This window comes from Oncorhynchus clarkii, chromosome 3 (genome assembly GCF_045791955.1).
Source record: "Oncorhynchus clarkii lewisi isolate Uvic-CL-2024 chromosome 3, UVic_Ocla_1.0, whole genome shotgun sequence".
Classification (NCBI taxonomy): Eukaryota; Metazoa; Chordata; class Actinopteri; order Salmoniformes; family Salmonidae; genus Oncorhynchus; species Oncorhynchus clarkii.
This window is the reverse complement of record NC_092149.1, coordinates 52,886,510-52,901,536: the sequence shown is the minus strand read 5'-3', so window position 1 is coordinate 52,901,536 and position 15,027 is coordinate 52,886,510. Positions and strand designations below refer to the sequence as shown.

General features: G+C 40.3%; 1 protein-coding gene across 5 annotated transcripts in view; it reads left to right on the top strand.

The window, feature by feature from the left end:
• Positions 1-8,574: 8,574 nt before the first annotated feature.
• LOC139397422 (RNA-binding motif, single-stranded-interacting protein 1-like) overlaps positions 8,575-15,027 on the top strand; it is a 50,955-nt gene continuing 44,502 nt past the window's right edge. For all 5 annotated transcript variants that reach the window (XM_071144188.1, XM_071144185.1, XM_071144183.1 and 2 more), the window contains exon 1: positions 8,575-8,861. The gene's annotated coding sequence lies outside the window, so the exon portion shown is untranslated. The remainder of the gene's footprint in view (positions 8,862-15,027) is intronic.

Here is a 15,027-nt window from a genome sequence, read left to right as displayed (position 1 = left end):
ATCAGGACATAAGCGAACAAGAAAATGCTCACCCAGAAGCGGCACTCCTAATGGCCGGGGACTTTAATGCAGGCAAACTTAAATCAGTTTTACCAAATTTTTACCAGCATGTCACATGTGCAACCAGAGAAAAAAAACTCTAGACCACCTATACTCCACACAGAGAAATGCATACAAAGCTCTCCCTTGCCCTCCCTTTGGCAAATCTGACCATAATTCTATCCTCCTGATTCCTGCTTACAAGCGAAAACTAAAAAGGAAGTACCAGTGACTCGCTCAATATGGAAGTGGTCATATGGCGCGGATGCTACGCTACAGGACTGTTTTGCTAGCACAGACTGGATTATGTTCTGGGATTCATCCAATGGCATTGAGGAGTATGTTACCTCAGTCATCGGCTTCATCAATAAGTGGATCGACGACGTCGTCCCCACAGTGACCGTATGTACATATCCCAACCAGAAGCCATGGATCCGCACAGGCAACATCCGCATCGAGCTAAAGGCTAGAGCTGCCGCTTTCAAGGAGCAGGACACCTTAAATAAAACAAGCATTTACGAATTCAACATTTTACTCTATGTTCCAATTTATTTCAGAAATCACAAGTGCATATTCCACATTACAAATGAATTAGTTCCACTTAATTTGTTCCACACATTTGCTCCATCTTCATCGAGTTCCATCGATGTAAAACACATTCAATCAGAACAACATATTGGCCACTATGAACAAACAGTATGTCTTACAAGTGAATACACATTACTGTAAACCATTTATATTTCTGCTGTGTGGACATGTGACATTGTATTCCAGCCAATGATTGGTAATGAAGGGTTCTGCTGTGTGGATTCATTGTATTCCAGCCAATGATTGGTAATGAAGGTTTCTGCTGTGTGGATTCATTGTATTCCAGCCAATGATTGGTAATAAAGGGTTCTGCTGTGTGGATTCATTGTATTCCAGCCAATGATTGGTAATGAAGGTTTCTGCTGTGTGGATTCATTGTATTCCAGCCAATGATTGGTAATGAAGGGTTCTGCTGTGCGGATTCATTGTATTCCAGCCAATGATTGGTAATGAAGGTTTCTGCTGTGTGGATTTATTGTATTCCAGCCAATGATTGGTAATAAAGGGTTCTTCTGTGTGGATTCATTGTATTCCAGCCAATGATTGGTAATGAAGGTTTCTGCTGTGTGGATTCATTGTATTCCAGCCAATGATTGGTAATGAAGGTTTCTGCTGTGTGCATTCATTGTATTCCAGCCAATGATTGGCAATGGAGGTTTATGTGTGATGTGCATACTACTGTTTCACTGTGTCATGAGCCCATGACTGCCTGCTCTAGATACACACCAGATTGACAAAGAATCCAAGTCCTATTATTTGTTGTTGCTGTCTTTATTTTTCTACCTCAAGAAAAAGAGATATGCAGATTCTTGCACTAGTGAAAGAATGCTTATAATGAATGTTGTCAATATTCATAGTTAAAGGTTTCCACTTGCTTAGCTGGTCCCTTAACAGGGCATCAGTTTGAGAGTTTATCCCTATCGATTGGTAGAGTGAGTTGTCTAGTTCACACACACAAATCACACGCACATGCATATTGACGCCACACACACACACACATGCATATTGACGCCAGACACACACACACACACACACTCCACACACGCTGCTGCTACTCTGTTTAATATCTATCACGATTACCTAGTCATTTTTACCCTTACCTACATGTACATATTAACTCAATCACCTCAACCATCTCATACCCCTGCACATTGACTCGATACCGGTACTCCTTGTATATAGCCTCGTTATTGTTATATGGCAATTTTCAGTTTTAAATCGCTAATTTTCTTACTTTTTAACTATGCATTGTTGGGAAAGGGCTCGTAAGTAAGCATTTGACGGTAAAGTCTATACCCTATGTATTCGGCATATGTGAAAATGTTTGATTTGATTTGATTTGTTTTTGTCTCCCAGCGTGTCCCTCTGAGTCTAAGCAGTGTTGTCTCAGACCAAACTGTCTCTGACAGATTTGCATAGAAATAAGATGCATTTGCAAAGTATTTCAAGAAACTGGAAAACAAATATCAAGCAAGTATTTTTATATTCCACAAGTATTATCAGAGGAACTGTTTTGTACAGATAACTATCAGACTTAAGTTACAAATGCAGGTAAACACTCAAATACATTTGGTTGACATTTTTTCACAAAATTAGTGCAGTGGGCAAGTCCTTTACAAGTCCTGTATTAGTGGACCAATAATATCCTGTATTCTTCCGTGGCTAAACCAACTGGGCTCGTAAAGGTTGTTATCGAGGCACATGAAAGGTCACATGTTCCAGAAGGCATTTCTATATTGTAATTAAAAATGTTCAAATGCCTCTCCTGTGAAGCACCCCCACCCCTAAACTACTTCTATGGTCTCAGACAGAGGGAAGGAATGTGCTCTTCAGAAGAAGAAAAACTATCCACTTCTTGAAAAATTTTCATTTAGGAGCATAATGCACATTGCCACCAGAGGTCAGTAACCACACCACTGCTTGCTCTACATGCTTCAACCTCAGCCACATGGACTTTTGGAGAGGTATCTGAATTCTTGGCATTCTTGTCAGACTTGTCAGCCTTGCCACTTCTATCTGTTGCCCTGGTATTCACGGCCAGAGGGGGGAGATGCTGTGACTCTGATTGACACATTCCCCCTGTGAAATGACGAATGCATTTTGTTTGCACGTTCTAACAATTAAAACGTGTTTAGCCATACAATAGGGGACTTGTACAGAGAGTAAACCACAACTGATAGCCATGGCTGATTTTTATTGTATTTATAAGACCTATGGAGAATGGAATAAAGTGGATTGGAAGGTCCTGTCTGTTTCTGTCTTCAGTCTGTGGTGAGGCTCGGCATGTATCTGCTGCTGGTCTTTGTGGCCCCCAGCCTGGCACAGAGGGGGGCTTCCTAGACATGGCTCCTGCCCCCCCCCCCCCCCCCCCTGTATGTAAAACCCTTCTGGCCTACCAAAGAACCCTTCTGGCCTACCAAAGAACCCTTCTGGCCTTCCAAAGAATCATTCTTGCCTTCCAAAGAATCATTCTTGCCTTCCAAAGAATCATCAAATAACCCTTTCTTCTAAAATGTTTCTTAGGGTGTTAAAGGTTCTAAGTAGAACACTTTTGCCTTACAAAGAACCCTTTTGGAACCCTTTTTTCTAAGAGTACAGATGGGCAATAACAACCCCAATTTCGATCAGACCAGCATCCCTGTCTTGAGGGGAATATACAGCAATAGGGTTGCCACTCTGCTCCACATCTCACAACATGGGTCTCAGTGGATGGTTTCACCATAAGATTTATGACAACAGATCAGTAACGACTGCTGGACTTCCTGAAAGAAGTAAAGGATCATCAATATTCCTCCTGCTTTCTGTAATCACGCAGACAGAAATACTTTATATTCCCAAATTAACGAGATGCAAATGTATTATGACAGCTGCCATGCGCTGCCCCTCCCCCTAGCATTTTTGTGTCAATTTGAAAAAACACAAATTGTCCATTTAAATGTCTAAGCTATACTTAAATCAAGCGTGTTTTGTAACTCAAACCTCGTCTCCTATTTCTAGATAAATCCAACCCACTTCAATAGGTCTGAACACAGTCTGTGGGCGAGCAGGTGAGCAGGTCTGTGGAAAGATCCAGAGACTGATAAGCAGAATGCAAGATTCTAGGAGGAACACTCTGTTCCCTTTCATGTGCAAATCTGTCCTGTTTGATCTACCACCTTTCTCTTTCTCTCTCTCTCTCTCTCTCTCTCTCTCTCTCTCTCTCTCTCTCTCTCTCTCTCTCTCTCTCTCTCAGAATGTCTAGCTGACGGCCTTCCACGCAGGAGTGTGATGATTTGTAACTATGCAGCACAAATATGGCCATCGGAGTCTGATGTTTCTGCTTGGCTCTGCTTGAGGACTTGTCCTTCACCAGCCTCATCCAACCTCAACATAACATAGCAATTCTTAATTACTATTATAACACTTGTTTAAGTTTTAACTCAGCCAGAAGAACCAATGTGGTGAGCTGAAATAGGGTTCATTATTGCCCTTGTTTTCCTGGCAAGCAGATCAGGTGATAACATGTGACAAGATTATAAGTGAGAGATGCCTCTTAATGTTCAATGTCTGCAATCCCCTTTGACTTTAATTAAAAGGTACTGAGTGTAGGCAACACCGAAGTACATTCCTCAACTGTCTTCTTAGCTAAATTACTCCTCTGGAACGTTTAAATGGCCGGGCCCCATATGAATTAAAACACTGACGGCACAATCCGTAAATTCAATTTCTGCTACACCTGCTACGGCACAGCTTTGATTAACAGGTTGTAGCCTAGAGGCTATTACTTCAGCATGATTCATTACACCTCCACCGCTAGTCCGTCAATGAATGCATGCATCGCACGGGTGTCTTCTTCTGGTTTTGCAGATCTCGGACAAGGAACTCCAGATGCTTTTACTGCGCCATGTTCTTTATGTGTGTGCGTCATGAATGACATCCATAAAAAGGACACTCCACTTCCTGTTGAGAGGTGGTCTGTCCTGTTGGATTCATAGCCCTCTGGATCTGGACATAAGCATGCAAGTAAATCTTGGTCATATAAACAAACTGCTGTAGGTCTGCAGAAACGGGAGATCAGGCGGAGGGCAGAGTCGAGCGACAGAAAGCTCAGGCATGCCAGGGGAAATGAAGAGGAATGCACGGAGAAAACTCAAAAGATCATATTTCAGGAACCTGGAGAACAAACGTCTAAGAAGCGGCCCCGAAATGAAACTAAGGTCAAATTAAATCTGCAAGGGGTTAGCGGTCACAGAGAGTGGTGCAGGATGCAACTTCATTATAGCACTTTAACTTTTCATTTAATGTTTAACTCTAACGTTGCAACGGTGCCTCAAATGTAATTAAACATTGTTTAGGCCCTCACCGTCTGTGACAAAATACCCTCAAAATCATGTCTTTCAAACTGCAGAAGTAGTTACAGTGGAGCAAAAAAGTATTTAGTCAGACAACCCCCCTCTCCCCCCCCCCCCCCACACACACACACACACACAAAAGGCTGTGAAGCCAGAGGTTCCCATCAGAAACACAGGGGAGAGCTGGATGTAATATTGTTGTTTTAGTGGAGACTCTGGCCTCATGGGATTCCGGCTATTAGAGAGGGGATTTTTACAGAGAATAACATAGTAACCAATGGAACCAATTTAATCTATACTACATATAAATCAAATTGTGCAATGTGTAGCATGGCCAATTCTGTTGATGCATGTAATTCCATTATTTTCCTAAACTGAGAAATTGTACATTTTGTATTCTAAAATAGTATGATGACATGAGTTTGTGCTAGGAGTAATGTTAAATAATACCACTTTAGACACATGTAAACGTGGCAGTATTCAGCCAATATATGATGATGTTTTCAGTACGTACCATGTCACCAAGATGAGTTCATCATAAGGTGAGGACAACCTGACGGTTGTATGAGACAATCCCTCTGTAGGCTATAACCCCTATGACAACACAGAGCTTTTGTCAACATGGCAGAAAGCCTCAAACTCAACTGGCTCCTGCGACTCAGCACTCATAAAACCAATTAAATAAAAATCTGCTATTTATTTCAATAATTTGAGAACAAATCCAAAACCAATCTTCACAACAAATATATACTGAACAAAAATATAAACTCAACATGCAACAATTTCAAGGATTTTACTGAGTTACAACCAATTCCAATAAATTCATTATGCCATAATCTATTGGCGGGAACTGCAACACGATGTCTTACACGTCAATCCAGAGCATCCCAAACATGCTCAATGGGTGACATGTCTGGTTAGTATGCAGGCCGTGGAATAACTGGGACAATTCCAACTTCCAGGAATTGTGTATAGATCCTTGCGACATTGGGGCTGTGCATTATAATGCTGAAACATGAGATGATTGCAGCAGATGAATGGCACGACAATAGGCCTCAGGATCTCACCACGGTATCTCTGTGCATTCAAATTGCCATCAATAAAATGCAATTGTGTTCGTTGTCTGTAGCTTATGTTTGCCCATACCATAACTCCACCGCTACAATGGGGTACTCTGTTCCCAATTTTGACATCAGCAAACCGCTCGCCCACACAACGCCATACACGTGGTCTGCGGATGTGAGGCCGCCTGGACATACTGCAAAATTCTCTAAAACAACGTTGGAGGCAGCTTATGGTATTGAATTGAAAGTTAAATTCTCTGTCAAAAGTTCTGGTGGACATTCCTGCATTCAGCATGCAGTTGCACTCTCCCTCATAACTGGAGACATCTGTAGCATTGTGTTGTGTGACAAACTTTCACATTTTAGAGTGGCCTTTTATTGTCCCTAGCACAAAATGCCATTTAATCAGCTTCTTGATATGCCACACTTGTCAGGTGGATGGATTATCTTGGCAAACAAGGGAACATTTCTGGGATCTTACATTTCAGCTCATGAAACATGGCACCAATACCTTGCATGTTGTGTTTATATTTGTGCTCAGAGTATTATAAAGCGTTTGTACATTTTAGTCACAATTATTCGGTGTAAAAACATCAAATTATGAAAAAGATTCCCCTTACTCAAATATATTTATTTGTTGATCCAACAGTAGAGTGATTAAGTTGTTAGTCGGTATCCAGTGTGTGGGAAATAACGTGAGTGGGGTATGGGCTATTTTTGCACCTGTGCACATTTTGCCCTGGCCTCTATAATGGACTATTCAGTTTGATAAATGAGCATGTCATCCATATACATCTGAGTAGCAGGACACATAGACAGCAGATAACAAATCGACAATGAGGGGAGCACCGAGACCACCAGTGACCAGACCCCCCCCCCTGAGCCTTTAAAACGTAACAGGAACAACCAAGTCCATGGTCATGCCCTTACCTATAGCACTCCGGTTAATGGCAAAGGTGAAGGAGAATGAAAATTGATCATTTTGATGTTCAGGAGGACTACTTTGTACTCGACAGAAAAGAGCCATAACCTCTACTGCAATATAGTATGTAGTAGTACTATGCACTGTAGTAGTAGCCTAAACAGTCACTGTTGCAAACCTGTGGAAGGTTAGTTTGGTTCCATGTGTCTCTAGCTTGCTCTAATTACTGCAGGATCAAAGGATAGAAGAAGCTCTTCATCCTCATTAATGGATTCAAACAACATTTGCAACAGACAGCAATATGACCATCCCCAGACATCTTCACACCATCAGCTGGTGGCCTGCGCTTTAATGAAGATGAACATTACTACTCGAATGCGTTTGGATATTTTGGGGAGGAATTTCACGAAAAGCTCGAAACAATCAAGCACCAAAAGGTAAGGGCTTCATATTCCCGAGAAGGAAACCGCGTTCATTTTCATATATTAATTCTCTCCCTTTATATGAACTGTGGTATGAACTGTGGGAAAGCAGACGACATATAATGTTGCCTGTAAGTAACCTCTCTGAGCTTCCTTCGTGAAACCGTGGCTTTGTATCCTAAACTCCGCCCTACAAGAACACAACATAGTTCCTCATTCTGTATTCTCATCCACAGTGCTTCTTGGTCGGTTCTACCTGATAAGAAATGTACAGTGTGGCTATGTGTCCTTACTATTTCAACAATTTGTTGATGACAAATGCATGCAATAGTTCTTCAGTAGTACTTTCATACTATACAGTGGGGTGGTAGGGTAGCCTAGTGGTTAGAGCGTTGGACTCCCCGAGCTGACAAGGTACAAATCTGACGTTCTGCCCCTGAACAGGCAGTTAACCCACTGTTCCTAGGCCTTCATTGAGAATAAGAATTGGTTCTTAACTGACTTGCCTAGTTAAATAAATAAAAATACTCAGAGAGCAGCCTTGGGGCCATATTGGGTCGACCACTGCATTTCATGTTGTTTCACCTTGTTTCACTGACAAATACTATTTCAACAATTTGTTGATGACAAATGCATGCAATATGATATGCTCCCTTGCATTTGCCATGAATAATGTGTGAAGATATTGTTGTAATTTAAGTCCTTATAAGCTACCCGAGGAGAATCATGGAACTTGTTGACTTGGCACAGTTGGCAGATGTTTGTTGGTATGCAACTGTGGTTTAAGTAAATGTGCATAATGTGATCTTGCATTGTGATCCTGTCGGGCTTTGTTTTTTTTGTTAAGGAAGTTACATTGCCTTGCCTGGATGCCATGAAAGGTATCCTTATATAATGTACCATCACTCCTTGAACCAATATGAGTGTGTCATTACAGTGAAGCACTTATTGATGTCACATGGCAATGTTTGTATTGCTGGTGCAAAGGTGAGAGTGCCTGTCCAGCATTGGAGACTGATGTCTGAAGAGTAGGCCTATGGACTTCCAGAGCATCAGTGACTAAAACGTCCTTATTGTGTTTTCAAATACAAAATGTATTATCAAAATTAATCAAACTGTTGTCTTGACACTATTCTGAATGAGATTGCATGAATAGCCAACTGGTCAGCATTTGCAGTGACCACTTTGGCTCTAGTCAGAATGTACCCAGAGCAGAGAGAACCCATCACCCGAAGCAAGTCCAACGCCCACGCAGAAACGCAGTTCATTTGCGCAGAGGCTGGTTGATATTCCACTGTTTCGCTGTTTGGTTCCAGGGTGAGGTCTCCCAACAACGAGAGAATTGACTGACAGAAAAACCGAATTGAAGGAAATACTGAAGTAACCTTCAGTTCCGGCGCGACTAGTTCATCTTTCTATATTCATGGGAAAAGTGTGGCAACAACAGATGTAACCCCAGTACTCCTATTACTACCCCCGATACCTGCAAGCGAAGGTACAGTAAAACAGTGCTCTATGTACTTGAAAATGGGCGATTGACTCTACATCGTAAAATGATCAATGCGCGGTTAGATTCGACAGTTGATAAGAACATGTTCTTCATCTGCCTCGGTAGATTATTGTACTCTATTTTGTCTGTCAGATTTCTTGTTCGCTGGGGTTCTGTTTAATTTTAAGTCATTTGAAACGCATAGGCCTATATTTTCAGGAAAATTTGATTTGAGATCACTTTATGACTTAAGCACCCTGGACAGCTGTAGGCAATATATTGCATCTCAACACCTGTAAAACTCTTCTGACAGATTTTTCTTTACACTATTGACTTGGATCATTTGGATTTACATTGGAGTGACTGTGGCTCTCCAGGGTTAGCTAATAGAAACGATGCACAATTTTAATAGGATTACTGTTATTCCTAAATCCCTTAAACACTGCCAAGTATAATTAAGTGTTAGATACAGATAGCATCTCCCAACCCAATTTATTTTATTGTGAATTGTTTAGGTCGTTTTTGATATGCTGTTTCGTATTGATGAATGATCATAAGAGCGCAAGTCAGGTTTCATCGAATTCTTTACAGCATCATTCATGAATTATGTGTTGAAAATCAGAGGGCATATGGGGGTCAAATTACAGTCCTCAATTGACCTACAGACATCACCACTGAACATCAAGAGGCTCCTACAGAATACTTTGCCTCACTTAAGCTCCATACATGTTTAATCAGCTTGGCTGCCTATTAAATGACAAGGTCCCAGAGCGGAAGCCCTATAGGCTGCTTAGTATGCAACAGTAAAATGAGGATATGTTTTCAAACAGAGATAGACATCTGAGTGTGTCGATCCAATGAAAAAGACCTTAAACGGGATTTAGGAATTCCATTGTGTTAGCTACACAGCCTATTATAGCTGTTATGAATGCATGGGCGATTTATTTTCCATTTTGATATCATTTGAAGAGCTTCCATACAACTAAGTGATACCAGCAAGAGCAGGTTTCTCTTTTATCTGACGATATAATTTGAAGAGAAAGTATTAGCTTATTCGCCAAAGTTACCTGCATTCGTTAGTCATTTAGTCATAAAATGCTGACTTTATAAATGACACGCAACTCCATCTTCCTACTGATGAGCAAAATGCCATGTGTTTTTTTTATCCTTCAAATCCCACTATTCCATTGGCCGAAGAGTCATTATTTTATTCGATTTAAAAATAGGGTCATTCATGTGATTTCCACATGGAAAGAGATTTGGCCCCTTTCAGTTTGTTTTATGACACACCATATATGTGTGTGGTGGCCTTAGTACAGAAGTGGCTTGTCAACTTCAAACAGGGCCTTGCTCATGGATTTGTGGATAACTGACATGGTGGTTTACATTTCACTGTCCTGCTCTGTCCTGCTGGCCTCTCTGCTTGGATCCAAATGCAATGACCCTGTTATAATCTTATTGAGGGGGCCTGGCATAGATTTCTCGTCTATTTTGGTGTGTATGTGATGTTGGGAGTCTTTAAAGGTTTAGTGATATTGTAGGTTATTTGTTGTGATATTGATTTTGTATAGAAGAGCTGTATCATGTTCAGTCAGCGGCAAAATATTGCATTATTCATGATATGTGCTTTTGTTGTCGTCCATTTGTTGTTACGTTTTGAGATACTCTCACAGGAATCGCATTGACAAAGCACAGAAACTCATAGCGTGTTTTAGCATGTTTGTCAAGCAACTGGATTTCTGTTTCGGCAGGAGACTAGCTACAGTACTTTGATAGAGTAATTTAAGTGGAGCAGAACAGACTGCTTCTAGTTTCAGAACAAAGTGCTTGGTACAAACTGGTGTCGAATATCTACGTGAGCGATCCAGTATTTCAGGGATCCACTAGACTAGGGTTTCACAGATTTACAAGAGTTTGAAGAACAGATGGTCCTTACTGGTGAAGAAGTGTTTACATTGAAGGAAATAAGCTTTTACAAGCTTAATAATGATTCAAATCCAATTAAATCACTATTTTGTATTCTTGTTTGTTGTCAACACAAGCCTATAATAATCCATTGAAGGTAAGGACATTAACTGCCATCGGACATTACAATGTTAGACTGTGAACAATGGCATTACGCCGAGGCTGAAAAAGCCCTATACAATGTTTACAATAAAGTTTGGAGAGTTGCCTAGCAGCTGAATGTACACAGTTGAACAGCACAATGTTGCTGCTCTTTATGATGGTGCAGGGCTGAAAGAGCAGCCATTGTGCTCCTATGATTCTCATTCTTGGGGACTTTTGACATGAACAAAATGTGGGTTTACACGGTGCACAATAATATACCCAGCCTGCTGTTGAGGCTCTCTCTGCCAAGAGGCTCTTTCATAAAAAATAGAGAAAACATTGAAAAGCCTCATCAGTGTTAGAAAGATGTCAATGATGACACACGGACCATCAAGGTAATCATTTCTTATTCATTGCTTCTTGCGTTCAAACAATTGAAATGAGCATGCAATGAAATAAAGCAACAGGAGCTGTTATATCAATTGTAATATAGCAGGAATATTTCAATCTATTTATTTATTTATTTTTTCCACCCACTTTGCAAAGTCAATTATTATAGAGGCAGAGTGTAGTCAGGGTTTTAGAATTTGGGATTTTCACTTCTCATCAAGGCCCTTGTCTTTTTTTCATGAGAACATATCTTATTTATGAGAAAAACATAAACATCTTGTAACAGGCTATTGCATTGATAATCAATTTCCCCTTTCTTGAATTATTTATGAAACACCTCACTGGATCTGAGGCGGGGAATAGGAAAGGTAATTGAAAATGGGTGCATTCATGTCAATCATGTATTTATTTTCAAGCAATATGGATATGAATGATTTTCAAATGAATATTAAAGAATGGATGTGGGTTATTCAATGTTTCCTATTTGCTTTCACAGCAAAACAATAATAATAATAATAATACAAAATCTAATTTGTTGCCATATAGAGTAGTATGACATGAAAATAGTTGTTTCCTACTTGGAATACATTGCATGCTCTACATTTAGTCAGTACACAAGATGAAACATTCTTCAAATATTTAGAAACACATTGGGCATTCAGTATGACATAAAAAAAAACGTGAAAAGTTCATTTGCAATGTTCTATTACAACCCCTGACCAACAATAAAGCCAAAGCTCTCTCATTGAGCAATATGCTCTTGACAGCAAAACATCAGTTTTTGATATTCTATCCCTCAGCGTTGGTGCCGTAAGTCAAACTTAGATCACCTGCCACATGATCCCATCCCTGGTGCTGACATCACATGACCAGTGAGTGCTTCAGACAGATGGGCAGTACAGCATGTTTACCCTGTACTTTACTGTCCTGTCCAAGCTACTCTCCGTTTATCATTGCAAAACTGTCTGCAGACTTCTGTCAAAACTAAGGTTGACACACATTTTCAGGATCAGGCATTTGGGAAGTTTTGTTTGTCTAAAGGAAAAGTTTGTAAGACCGTCATTGTCACGAGTGTAGCATCCACTCTACAAGCTTTTCTTGAATTGCCTGTGCAATTTGACACTCCTAATACTTTGCAGAGTCTCCTTTATAACTAATCTAATGTAATTCCTTGATAATGTTTTGTGTGAGATTTTCCTAACTGACTTATCATCGTATTATTGTAAGTTGATGAATTTGGAAGTATGGAAAGACTTTCCATTAATCTACTCCCAATCCTGGATAATGACAACTTTAGGTTGAGCTGTTCTTGCCTCACCACCATGCCACACACACACACACACACACACACACACACACACACACACACACACACACACACACACACACACACACACACACACACACACACACACACACACACACACACACACACACACACACACACACACACACACACACACACACACACACACACACACACACACACACACACACACACACACTCACACACGTCTGTCTTTGTGGCTTACTTGCTTCCACCCTAACGTGCCTGGTGTCGTCGAAAATTATTCTGTTGCTGCCTCAGAGGGGCTTTGTCCCCTGAACTCACCCCTTCCATCCAGGCAGGAAGGTAAATATACAGAGCTGTTTGTAAAGCCTTCCTGGTACTGGTGGGACTCTCTTTCCTCCACTTGAATTTCAGGGTGCTGTGGTATTGCTGGATCTCACTCTGAGCGAGCTAACGGAGAGGAAGGAAATGGATGGGAGATGTCAGCGTTTCAAAGAGGACAAACTGTTGTGTTAAACCGTATAGCTGCTGTTAGTTTCCAGACAAACTGATTATTATAATTATTATGGGCTGTGAGTGCCTGATTCCTTGAATGATGAAGTCTTAAACCTACCGTTCTCATAAAGGGCTAAAATTGGCATGTATAGTCGTCATCTATTAGGCAAGCTGCTAGATTCTTTGTAAGAGCCCTGATGTCTGTAGGGTTTGGTCTGACATAGAGCCAGAATTAAATTGATAATTTGTTAGCTCTGCCGATTCAGCAGAGACTGTATCATGTCAAAACAGCCTGCTTAGGAACTGATTTGTGGCCGTGGGAAATTGGATATCACTGCAGGCCTTTCCGTGACTGTAGGTTCACACATAGGTGAGATATTTGTCATACGTCATGTATAACAGCAATTCTCAAGCACTAGAAGTGTTGCTTTAAGTCTGTAGAGGACCACATCTTTAGTTTTATTTCACATACACTACCGTTCAAAAGTTTGGGGTTACTTAGAAATATTCTTGTTTTTGAAAGAAAAGCACATTTTTGGTCCATTAAAATAACATAAAATTTATCAGAAATACAGTGTAGACATTGTTAATGTTGTAAATGACTATTGTAGCTGGAAACGGCTGATATTTAATGGAATATCTACATAGGCGTACAGAGGCCCATTATCAACAACCATCACTCCTGTGTTCCAATGGCACGTTGTGTTAGCTAATCCAAGTTGATCATTTTAAGGCAGAGTTGCAAATAAAAAGCCATATCTCAGACTGGCCAACAAAAAAAGAACAGATTAAGATCGGCAAAAGACCACAGACACTGGACAGAGGAACTCTGCCTACAAGGCCAGCATCCCTTAGTCACCTCTTCACTGTTGACGTTGAGACTGGTGTTTTGTGGGTACTATTTAATGAAGCTGAGGACTTGTAATGCGTCTGTTTCTCAAACTAGACAATCCAATGTACTTGTCCGCTTGCTCAGTTGTGCACCGGGGCCTCCCACTCCTCTTTCTATTCTGGTTAAAGCCAGTTTGCTCTGTTGTGTGTAGGGAGTAGTACACAGCGTTGTACCAGATCTTCAGTTTTTTGGAAATTTCTCACATTGGAATACCCTTAATTTCTCAGAACAAGAATAGACTGACGAGTTTCAGAAGAAAGGTCTTTGTTTCTGGCCATTTTGAGCCTGTAATCGAACCCAGAAATGCTGATGCTCCAGATACTCAACTAGTCTAAAGAAGGCCAGTTTTATTGCTTCTTTAATCAGGACAACAGTTTTCAGCTGTGCTAACATAATTGCAAAAGGGTTTTCTAATGATCAATTAGCCTTTTAAAATGATCAACTTGGATTAGCTAACACAATGTGCCATTGGAACATAGGAGTGATGGTTGCTGATAATGGGTCTCTGAACGCCTATGTCGATATTCCTTTAGAAATCAGCCGTTACAATAGTCATTTACAACATTAACAATGTCTACACTGTATTTCTGATCAATTTCATGTTATTTTAATGGACAACAAAAATGCTTTTCTTTCAAAGACAAAGACATTTCTAAGTGACCCCAAACCTTTGAACGGTAGTGTACGTAAAATGTATGCACGAAGGACTAAATTGTTTTGGATAAAAATATCTGCTAACTGAAATATATTATTAGATTACATTATTGACAGCATCAATTCCTATAGAAAATAATGAATGAAGCTTCAGGTCAATAAATGCATTCACAAGAAAGAACAATTACAGTTGGCTATGTGTTTTATGTAAGAACTTTAAGGCAATAGACATACAGTGCCTTGCGAAAGTATTCGGCCCCCTTGAACTTTGCGACCTTTTGCCACATTTCAGGCTTCAAACATAAAGATATACAACTGTATTTTTTTGTGAAGAATCAACAACAAGTGGGACACAATCATGAAGTGGAACGACATTTATTGGATATTTCAAACTTTTTTAA